Source organism: Panicum hallii, chromosome 7, assembly GCF_002211085.1.
Source record: "Panicum hallii strain FIL2 chromosome 7, PHallii_v3.1, whole genome shotgun sequence".
NCBI lineage: Eukaryota > Viridiplantae > Streptophyta > Magnoliopsida > Poales > Poaceae > Panicum > Panicum hallii.
In genome coordinates this window covers 27135517-27147200 of record NC_038048.1, presented here as the reverse complement: position 1 = coordinate 27147200, position 11684 = coordinate 27135517, and the positions used below count along the sequence as shown (strand labels likewise).

Sequence of the window (11684 nt, the reverse complement as noted above, 5' to 3'; positions counted from 1 at the left end):
CTTCTTCCTGAGTAGGTCCAGACAAATGTTAGTGTCTCCTCTCTCTAACTTAAAGATCCATTTAGATAGCAAGCACTCATTCATGACTTTTTTATTTGTAAAACCTAGACCTCCTCCCTCTTTTGGGGTCATCAGTTATCTAGCCATATGATATTTCTTCTTCAGACCAGGGCCATGCCAGAAGAAGTTTGATATTGCAGTATTCATTTTGTGGTGAATTTCATCTTGCAGCATGTAAACCCCCATAGAGTAGTTGGGAACTGAGCTCAAACAGGATTCAATTAGGATCATTTTGCCACCACTCGATAGATTGCAACTCTGACAGGTAGGAAGTCTTTTGGATACTTTCTGATGTATGTAAGCTAGGTCTTCCACTCCCATGTGTTTGTTGCTAATCATGACGCCAAGGTATTTCATGGAAAGGTTCCAATATAGCAGTTAAAGAGATCAGCAACTCTATTCTGCTCTTCTATATTGACTCCCATCACAAATACCTCACTCTTCTGGTAATTGATTCTCAGGCCAGACATGTTTTCAAAGCAATATAATAAGAATTTTGTGTTAAGGAAAGTCTGTTCATCAAACTCCAAGAAGATGATAGTATCATCAGCATATTGTAGGTGGGTCAGGCCACCCTCTACCAAATGTGGGACCAGCCCTCTAACTGTCCCTGCTACCTGCTACCTGAGCTTTTTTGGACATTGTGGCAAAAGCGTCACTCACCAAGTTAAACAGTAAGGGTGACAAGGGATCACCCTGTCTAAGCCCTTTAAATGTTCTGAAGTAATCACCAGGCACTCCATTAATGTTGATGCCAACTTTTCCACCTTCTATAATCTGTGTCATCCAGGACATCCATTTCCTAGGAAATTTTTTTGTCTTAAAACTTCCATCATGAACTTCCAATCCACCTTGTCATAAGCTTTCTCAAAATCCAACTTCAAAATCACACCCCTCATTTTCTTAACCCTCAGCTCATGCAAAACTTCTTGTAAAATTACAACACCCTCCAAAATGTTTCTTCCTGGAATAAAAGTTGTCTGAGTCTCACTAATTAGTGATGCTGCATATGGTGTCAGCCTCATAGTCAGTACCTTTGTAAACCACTTGTAATCCACATTGAGTAAGCAAATGGGTCTGTATTGTTTTATATTATTAGCTTCCTTCATTTTTGGGATTAAGGATATCAGACCATAGTTGAGCCTCCTGAGATTGAGTTCCTCTCTATGTAAAGCTTGGAACATCTCTAGCATTGTATCTTTAGTTTGATCCCAAAAGGCAAGATAAAAACCTACACCTAGACCATCAGGCCCAGGCGCAGAGGAAGGATCCATGTCTTTCAGTGCTTCCTCTAGTTCTTTCATAGTAAAAGGTCTCATTAAATTCAGTGCTTCCTCATCAGTCAACTTTCCATGTTCGGCCCACATGTTCTCCCCCATTTGTATATTTCCAGACTCCCTTCCAAATAGAGTTTTATAATAATTTTCAATATGATTTTTTAGTTCCACCTCGTCTCTGATCTCTCCCTGGTCACTTTCTAATGAGAAGATGGTACATTTCCTCTTTCTGCCACTAGCCATGCTATGGAAATAACCTGTATTGGCATCCCCCTCCAAAATCCATTTAAGTCCACCTCTTTTTTTGCCATTGAACTTCCTCCATGGCATAAGTATGTTCAAGCTGTTCTTCCACTTCATATCTAGCTGCCCATTGAGCATTGGACAGACCACCTCTATCTGCCATCCTATCAAGTTCCCTCAATTTATTCAAAAAGGTAGCCTTTTCCCTCCTCATTTGTCCATTTAGATTTGCACTCCAACCCTTACAAAACTGTCTAACAGAGTTTTTCACCAATTTCCAATAATCTTGTACTTCTAAATCCCTCCCTGAGGCCACTTGCTAAGAAGTTGGTCTCTAAATCCCTCTCTCAAAAGCCAGCTTGCTTCAAATCTAAATTGATATTTCAGTCTAACTCTCTCATCTTTAGTAAGCAAGATTATTGGACAATGGTTAGACCCCACTCTAGTAAGAGATTCACAAGTAGCCAACCTATAGTGCTGCTCCCACTCTGGGCTGACAAAGATTCTGTCCAAAACAAACATTATTGGGTCCTGCTGCTTATTAGTCCATGTGAATTTGCCCCCCTTCCTATGCAGCTCTTTGATGCCATTGTCATTAATATAAGGAACTAGAAGCATTCATCCAAACTTGATCAATGTTGTCAGAAGACTTCTCCCAAGCATATCTGATCATGTTAAAATCCCCACCCAAGATAAAGGGACAAGTCATGGAAGCAATTCTGACAGAAAGGCACTGCAGAAAACTATGTTTCCTGTCGACCTGTACTGGCCCAAAAACATTGATAATTTCCCATTGAAATTTGTCCTGTCTGTTCTCCACTCTGATACTTGAAAAAAATTCACCCTCGTCCATCTCTAGAGCATCAACATCCCCCTGTTTGACACCTATCAAAGTGCCACCTGAATGACCTCTAGCTGCAGTCCAGTTCCAGGAAAAGGAACCTCCCTCCTCTAGAGCTTTGAGCTCCCCAATAGTGTAATTTTCTTTGATCGTTTCTTGTAAGCAGATCACATCTACCTTGTGCTGACTCATCAACTCTTTCAGCTGTTTCCTTCTCCCTGCACTCCCCAACCCTCTTATATTCCAATACATGAGTTTCATTTCTTCTTTTTATTCTTTCGGCCGGTACTCAGCCTCTTGCCACCATTACTCACTTCTGCATCCTCTATTGCAGCTGGGGGGGGGGGCAACTTCTCTACCCCCACTTCAGCCTCCTCATTAGCCTGAGCAACAGAAGCTTCTTGGGCTTCATTATCTTTTTGCCCCTTTTCTTTTTCCTTGATTTTCTGTTTCTCACTGTCCACCTTCTTCTTAGCTATGATGGCAGCTTTGGCTGCTTCATGAGCCCTAATTGTATTAACATTACTATCTATCTCTGTCTCATTTGGTCCTAAGTTAGCATTACTTGCCAAGGCCACACTTGCCAAATATTCAGGATTAATAGTACTAAAAATAGCAAAGGAGGTTTTATTACCTGAAATGTCATTTTGTTTCTTTTCGGTGGCTTCAGCCTTGCCCTGAATGGTCCCTCCTTGGTCTGGTTGTCTCTCTCAGAATCTTCCTTTGGGGAAGAATCGGATTCACTTTGCTCTTTGCCTTTACAGTGATGAAGTTATTCTTCTCATTGGTCCCATACCATCTATTTACTGGGTGTCAAGCTTCTCCTCTCCTATCCCCTGGTCAGGTGTATCCAAGGATTCTTCAGATTCCTCATCCATTCCTGGTAGTTTAAGAACATTTAACAGCTTCATAACCTTGATTTCAAAGTCTCTGTCTAGATGTGCCATATCTCTTTTCTCCTGTGACAAAGGATCAACCTCATAATCTACCGGTTCCTCTTCATCCTCAATTTTCCCGTCCTCAATCTTCTTGTCCTCAGATGTATAACTCTGCTGCATCTGAGACAAAGTAACATCCTCTTGTGTCTGTGACTCCATCTGATCTCCCTCTTCCATTTGCTCATCCTGTTCAGTCAGCTTCCAAGCGATCAAATATTGCCGGCGCTACTCCTATATTGTTCTTTGCTGAATTTAGCAATGATGATGAGGAAGAGGAATCATTATGTTTCTCTGTTTCTTCTACTTCAATTGACTCTGGTATGTTTTGTGTCTCTCATCAACACTTTGCCAGGGGCTCTTGAAAATATGTTTTTTCCCTTTGGGAAAGGTGCTAATCAGTGTATGATCGCAGTGAATCTGAATCAACACTTTGCCGGGGGTTCTTGAAAATATGTTGAAATGATTAAGTCATATTTCTTTGCTGATGGCTCAAATAGATATTTGATAAGGAACACTGGCAAATGACAACAGATTTTTTTCAGTTAAGATATGATAGATTACAACTGTTCCAGTCCGGTGACAACTTCTGCTGTTATCTAACAACTGCTAGGTAGGATGTATTTTTTTTCCTTTCAAACTTGCTACACTGAATCTAAATGCTTGCGTCTCATCTACTAAAATTTGGATGAGCAATAGTAATCTTATGATTATGGAAACTTCAATAATATGGTACCACTATGCAAACCACAAAGTCGCTGGCTGTTTTATTTTGACAAAAACTGATGTCATTGTGCTTCTTGGTATTTGTTTGTTTATTTACATGTAATAGTATTTCACTCATATTTGGCTGATTACCCATTTTAACCACTCTTGTTTTCGAGGGAAGTGCGCTGCTTTGACTGTGTGTACCAGGGAATAAAGATTGTGCATCCATGTGATGAAGTGTATCATGGGAGTGGCGAGGATTTCAACGTAATGGCTCTTGCAAAACACAGCATTAGCAATGATTGCTCAGTAGCGCCCGCCAGTTTCATGTCGACACGGTGTGCGTATTAGATGAGGACTGGATCTATTTTGATTCGAAGCTAGACGCCAAGATTGCTGAGAGGAACCCGATGGATGACGGTGCCTTTAGGATATTGAGGTGGAATGGCAGAATCTTCTGAATCAAGCTGCTGGATGAACCCTACAGATCACCATCAGAATCTTCAGAATGCACTGTTTGTGAATCGGTAGCTCCATATTTCTGTGATAGTGCGCCTTAGATTGAGAGACTAAGGTTGATGCATGATATGTGCTTTTTGTTAGTAAGATGTACGTGCGGCCACAGTTTTTCTGACAAACTTGTTGCGCATGGATCAGTAGCCAGGCGCTCCAAACATTATCGGGAGTGCATTGCCTCCACAGCTATCTAGTCAATTTTAAGCATTTTGTATAGCAGGACACCTTTGGTGCGAGATATTTGCACCTGGGAGTTATTTGTGCATCCTTTGCGAGATTAGCCAAATAAAATCAAACCTAGGCCGCACGAATTTGTCTCGTAACAGCAAAAAGTCATAAGAGGAAGAGATTGTTGTCAGAAATATGCCCCGAAGGTAAGTATAGAGATGATCATATTTCATTGTATCTATAATGTACCATGTGTTCATTGAATATCCATGAAAGGCAACTTGTATTGATAGGCAATTATGTGAATTGTTTGCGAGACTCTTTACTTGAATGGTTATTCTAAAGTTGTTTCTGGTTGGAGTTCATGTATGGACACACATGAATATTAGACTAGCACATGTATTAGTTGATGACTAAATTTTACAAGTCATAGACATGATAATATGGGCGCATGTATGATATGAGGCTGGATCAACTCAACTCGAGAAATAGTGATTTCTCATTACACAATGTGTACGCTGTGTTCTTAGACCTGAGATTGTCGTATGTACTCAAGATGTGAACCGACCTACTTAGGAGCCATCAAACACTACTCCATAACTAGGCAGTCATAAAAGTGGTTCTCAGGTTTGTCAAGAAGCATATTGTGAGACATGATCATTTAAGATGGGATTTGCCCCTCTCTGCTTCAGAGAGATATCTCTAGGCCCCTCGAGGGATCGGATCAAGAAATGCATGGCTGTGCTAGGTTAAGTGTTAACAAAGAATTTCAGATCACGGCATCGAGAAAGAGAGGTCAGCTTGGAGTTAGACCAAATCTCGTGTGGCAAAGGGAATAGCATGTATATGAGATTGTGACGGCTCGTCTGATATGATCTTTGCGCGTGCATAGGAGTTGACACGTCTTGCTAGAGGCCGTTGTCAACTATTGGTCGAGTAGGAGTACTCGGGCCATGTCTGTTCGCACGTGAGCCCATAGGATCACACATTTAAGGGACTGGAAGCCTAACGAGGATATGATCTGAATTAGACTGGGCTTAGGTGCACTAATGGGTCTCGGTTAGGAAGCCCATTAGTGGGCGCCTATAAAAGAAGCGGAGGGGACGCATGGAGGGGCTAACCCTAATTCCACGCCTGCTGGTAGCCACCTATTCCCACGCCTGCGCCCACGGTTGCCCTCGCGGACCTAGTAGTCCGGAATGCAACGCTTCTTTCCCGTAAGTGTGGATACCTTGGAGGTGCTACATTTGCTGCACGAGGACGAGCCGCACGTGAGGAGGTCTTGCAACTGCACAGCCGCCGACCGGCTGCACTACCTCGACGCGCTACAGAAGTTCCGCACCCGCTCATCTAGTGGTAATTTCATGATCTATAACAACAGTTTTCCTGGTTTATGCGGTGAAAATTTTTATTTATCGCTAGCGTAGCCCACCTCATATCACTTCAGTGGTATCAGAGCCGTAGCTGCTTCATTATAGGTTCGGATGTGTGCATATGGAGATATGCGTGGATGTAGATGAAATCCTAATCCTGTTTCATGTCCTCGCTACGATGGTCGTGTAATGAGATACTCCTACCGGTCGGGTATCCGCCATCGGAGTTAAGTGATACACGTAAACCCAGTCAAAGCAGGCGGAGATCAATGAGATTGGTCGAATCAAAATCTAGGATGAATCACCAAATGCATGTGATGCGTTGGATGGCAGATTTAAACTACCGGGTTGAGGAAGTTGCAGAAACATGCTGTTCAGTAAAACAGCCATAATTTTTGCATGCGAACTCGGATTGAGGTAAATTTTATATGAAAATTCATCTACAGAAAATTTTACACATGAAATTCAACACCTGTAGCATTTTCGCTGAAATTATATTTCCCAAAAATGGCTTGGAATATGGAGTTTCAGACGTACGAAGTTTAGATGTTGTTGCACCTAACTTGTTTTTGCAGCATCATATGTGATCAGTATGGCCCTTTTGTGTATATATGTATGTGATGCATGTATGTAATTTTCATGACCTGCATGTCCTGAGTAATGCAATACGCAGAAGCCAAATGTATTGCCAATTTATGTAATGGCCTACATGCCAACATGTGATGATTCGATCCGACAATGTAACTAGATTTCGGTAGTTATAGTTCTTATAGGACTCGTCACTTGGAGGATGGCGCACATGGAACATGGAGATGGAGATCATCTATGGAGATGGAGATCACCATGTGAATATGGGCCATACTGATTCACAACTATATGTTTGTCATTCTTATCATTTTACTTCAACATACGATAATGTGTTTTTTGCATATGGTAGAAGTAGACCGATCGATCCCTCGTAATGTTTAAGTTTAAATGCCCTCCCAACTAAATCTTGCTCCATTGCATGTCTTGTACAATTAGTGTTGGGCCTATGAAATTAGGGTGCCACTAGTTTTCCTTGACTTGATGAGTTTGTATCGGATACTTACACGCATAAAGGGTTGGTAAGCTTAAACAAGATCATCTTAATAGTTAAGGACTTTGGGGCATAAAGGTTGGGAGCCGAGATATAAAGATGTCACCCAACAACAAGAGTCATATGTGATATGATTAGCAAAGAGTTGCTTACCGATTTACCTGTGTTCTAGCGGTGATGCTAAAGCTCACTAGTCGACTTGATAGTTGTGGGTCTTGAACCACTAAGTATCAATGGAGGGATATTGATTTTAGTGGGAGTAGATTATATTAAATATTTAATGTGATTTACTCTATCATGGATACGTTTATCTTAGTATTTTACATTATTATTATGTTGTAGATCAATGGCACCCAGCACCACCACATCTTTTACTTTGCGTTCGATCCTTGAGAAGGAAAAGTTGAATGGGACTAACTATATGGATTGGATCTGTAACCTGAGAATTGTTCTCAGAACTGAGAAAAAGGGAGATGTTCTGATACCCCATTACCAAAAGAGCCCGCTGATGATGCAATTGCTTCTGTCAAGAATGCTTACAAGAAAGCATGCGACAACAATCTTGAAGTGAGTTGCCTTATGCTCGCTTGCATGGAACCCGAGCTGCAGATGCAGTTTGAGACAAACCATGAGGCGCACGATATGATCATGGCACTTCAGGACATGTTCCAGACACGGACTAGGACTGAAAGGTTCAATGTGTCCAAGGCTTTTGTTGAGAGCAAGCTGGTAGAGGGCAACAGTGGGGCCGCATGTGATCAAGATGGTTGGTTACACATAGAGGTTGGAGAAGCTGGGCTTCCCACTCGGCCAAGAGTTGGCCATGGATTTCATTCTTGCATCTTTACCGCCGAGCTATGGGAACTTCATCTCAAACTACCACATGCAAGGGGTCGAAAAGGGCTTGAATGAGCTATGCGCCATGCTCAAAACAGCAGAAAGTGACATCAAGAAGAGCTCGGGCGGCGGTCATGTGATGGCGGTCCAGAACAAGCCTAACTTTAAGAAGAAGGGTACTTCTTGGAAGAAGAAGGGCAAGGCTAAGGTTGAGAACCCCAAGCCAAACCTAGATCCTAAGGCTAAAACTAGACCAGCTGCTGACACTGAGTGCTTTCGGTCACTGGAAGAGAAACTGCAAGGTGTACTTGGCTTCTTTGAAGAACTGCGGAAGTAAGAGTACTTCCAAATCAGGTACCCTTACTGTTTATGTTATGGATATTTTGATTGCTGATTCTTTTATTAATTCTTGGGTATTTGGTACCGGATCGGTTGCTCACTTTTGCAATTTGATGCAGGGGCTAACAAGAGGTAGAAGCGTGGCAAGAGAAGTTGATTTCCACGTGGGCAATAATGCAAGAGTTGTTGCATTGAGCGTTGGGACGATGCAACTCCACCTCCTGTCAGGATTTATTATGGAGTTGAATAATTGTTATTTTGTTCCTAGTTTGAGTCGAAATATTATATCTCCTTCATGTTTTATGATGGATGGTTATTCGTTTGCGAGTGAAAATAATGGTTGTGTGATCTCTAAGAATGATATATTTGTGGCTTCTGTGCCTATTAAGAATGGGTTGTTTATTTTAAATCTTGATGATTCACCTATCTGTAATGTAAATGCTAAAAGGCTTCGGCCTAATGATTTGAGTCCTACCTATATGTGGTATTGTCGTTTGGGTTATATAAGTGAGAAGCGCATGAAGAAGCTCCATTCGGATGGGCTTTTAACTTCGTTTGATTTTGAATCATACGAGACATGCGAAGCTTGTTTGCTAGGCAAGATGACCAAGACACCATTCATAGGTTTTCCAGAGAGAGCATCGGACTTGCTGGAACTCATACATACTGATGTGTGCGGACCAATGAACACGACGGCTAGAGGAGGATTCCAATACTTCATAACTTCCACTGATGATTTGAGTAGATATGGCTATATCTATTTGATAAAGCATAAGTCTAAAACCTTTGAAAAGTTCAAGGAATTTTAGAATGAGGTTGAAAATCAACGTGTCAAGAAAATTAAGGCATTGCGATCTGATCGAGGAGGCGAGTATTTGAGTCATGAGTTTAGCAATCATCTGAAGAGTTGCGGAATTGTTCCACAATTCATGCCATCTGGAACACCTCAGAGAAATGGTGTGTCTGAGCGACGTAATCGAACTTTGTTGGACATGGTTCGGTCGATGATAAGCTGGTTGGACCTACCGTTATTGTTTTGGGGTTACGTTCTAGAAACAACAGCTTTCACACTAAACAAGGTACCGTCTAAATCCATAGTTAAGACACCATATGAGATATGGACCGGGAAGACTCCCAGCTTGTCTTTTCTGAAAATTTGGGGATGTGAAGTTTTTGTCAAGCGACTTCAGTCGGACAAGCTAACTCCCAAATCGGATAAGTGCATATTCGTGTGATATCCAAAGGGAACTTTAGGGTATTACTTCTACAACCGATTAGAGGGCAAAGTGTTTGTTGCTCGGAATGGTATTTTCTTAGAGAAAGAGTTTCTCAAGAAGGAGAAAAGTGGACAGAAGGTGTATCTTGAAGAGGTTCAAGATGAGCCAATCGGGCAAGATTCAACAAGTGATGCTAATGTAGCAGAACAAGTTGAGATACCTGTGGTAAGAGAAGCACCACCGCAGCCACTAAGGTCGGTAAGGCTCCACGCGGCGCATGAGATATTATTGTTGGACAGTGATGAGCCTGCGACATATGCAGAAGCGATGATGGACCCAGATTCCGAGAAATGGCAAAGTGGCATGAGATCCGAGATAGATTCCATGGGAGAAAATCAAGTTTGGAACTTGGTTGACCCGCCTAATGGTGTTAAAGCCATAGAGTGCAAATGAATCTATAAGAAGAAGAAAGATATAGATGGAAATGTTCACATCTATAAGGCTCGACTTGTCGCAAAAGGGTTTAGACAAGTTCAAGGAGTTAACTATGACAAGGCATTCTCTCCCGTAATGATGCTTAAATCTATTTGGATCATTCTAGTAATAGCCGTGTATTTAGGTTATGAGATATGGCAGATGGATGTCAAAACAGCTTTTCTGAATGGAAACCTGGATGAGGATATGTATATGACATAGTCCGAAGGTTTTGTCGATCCGAGCAATGCTAGAAAGGTATGCGAACTTTAGAAATCCATTTATGGGTTGAAGCAAGCATCTCGGAGTTGGAATATTCATTTTGATGAAGTAGTCAAAGGGTTTGGTTTTCTTCGGAACAAAGAAGAAGCTTGTGTTTGCAAGAAGAAAAGTGGGAGCTCTGTTGCATTTCTGATCCTGTATATAGATGACATATTGCTGATTGGAAATGATATTCTTATGCTGGAATCCGTAAAGACTTCACTAAAAAATAGTTTTTCTATGAAGGACTTAGGGGAAGCCGCATACATTCTGGGCATAAGAAACTATAGAGATAGATCGAGAAGGCTTATTGGGTTAAGCCAAGATACTTACATTGACAAGGTGTTGAAACATTTCAGCATGGAACAATCAAAGAAAGGGTTCTTGCCTATGTCACACGGTATACATCTCAGCAAGACTCAGTGTCCTTCGACGACTGATGAGCTGGATCTCATGAGCAAGGTTCCATACGCTTCGGCAGTTGGATCTATCATGTACACGATGATAAGTACACGCCCAGATGTCTGCTTTAAGTGCTACGAGCAGGTACCAGTCTGATCCAGTGAGAGTCACTAGACAGCGGTGAAAAACATTCTTAAGTACTTCAGAAGGACTAAAGATGTGTTTCTAATCCATGGAATTGAGGAGGAGCTCACTGTAACGGGTTACACTGATGCTAGCTTCCAAACCGACAAAGATGATTCAAAGTCGCAATTAGAATTTGTGTTCACATTGAATGGTGGTGCTGTAAGTTGGAAAATTTCCAAGCAGGATACGTGGCTGATTATACAACCGAAGCCGAGTACATTGCAGCTTCGGAAGCTGCAAAGGAAGGTGTTTGGATGAGGAAGTTCCTCATTAAGCTTGGTGTGTTTCTAAATGCATCCAGCTCATTGAACCTCTACTATGACCACAATGGGCAATAGCGCAGGCTAAGGAGCCAAAGAATCACCAGAAGAACAAATATGTACTGTGAAAGTTTCACCTCATACGAGAGTTTGTCAGACGGGGTGAGTTCAAGGTATGCAAGATACCCACAGATTTGAATGTTGCTGATCTTTTGACAAAGCCTCTTCCACAGCCTAAGCATGAAGCGCACACAAGAGCTATGGGTATTAGAAATCTTCTAGATTAGACTCTAGTGCAAGTGGGAGATCGTTAGAAATATACCCTAGAGGTAATCATAGAGATGATCATATTTTGTTGTATCCATGATATATTATGTGTTCATTGAATATCCATAAAAGGTAACTAGTATTGATAGGCAATTATGTAAATTGTTTGTGAGACTCTTTACTTGTATGGTTATTCTAAAGTTATTTCTAGTCGGAGTTTATGTATGGAGACACATGAATAT

General features: G+C 41.5%; 1 long non-coding RNA gene across 1 annotated transcript; it reads left to right on the top strand.

Moving 5' to 3' along the window:
- The first annotated feature begins 3180 nt into the window (after positions 1-3180).
- Positions 3181-5054, top strand: LOC112900959. Its single transcript, XR_003230212.1, has 2 exons — positions 3181-3677; positions 4246-5054. It is a non-coding gene; the product is annotated as an uncharacterized LOC112900959 (long non-coding RNA).
- The last annotated feature ends 6630 nt before the right edge of the window (positions 5055-11684 follow it).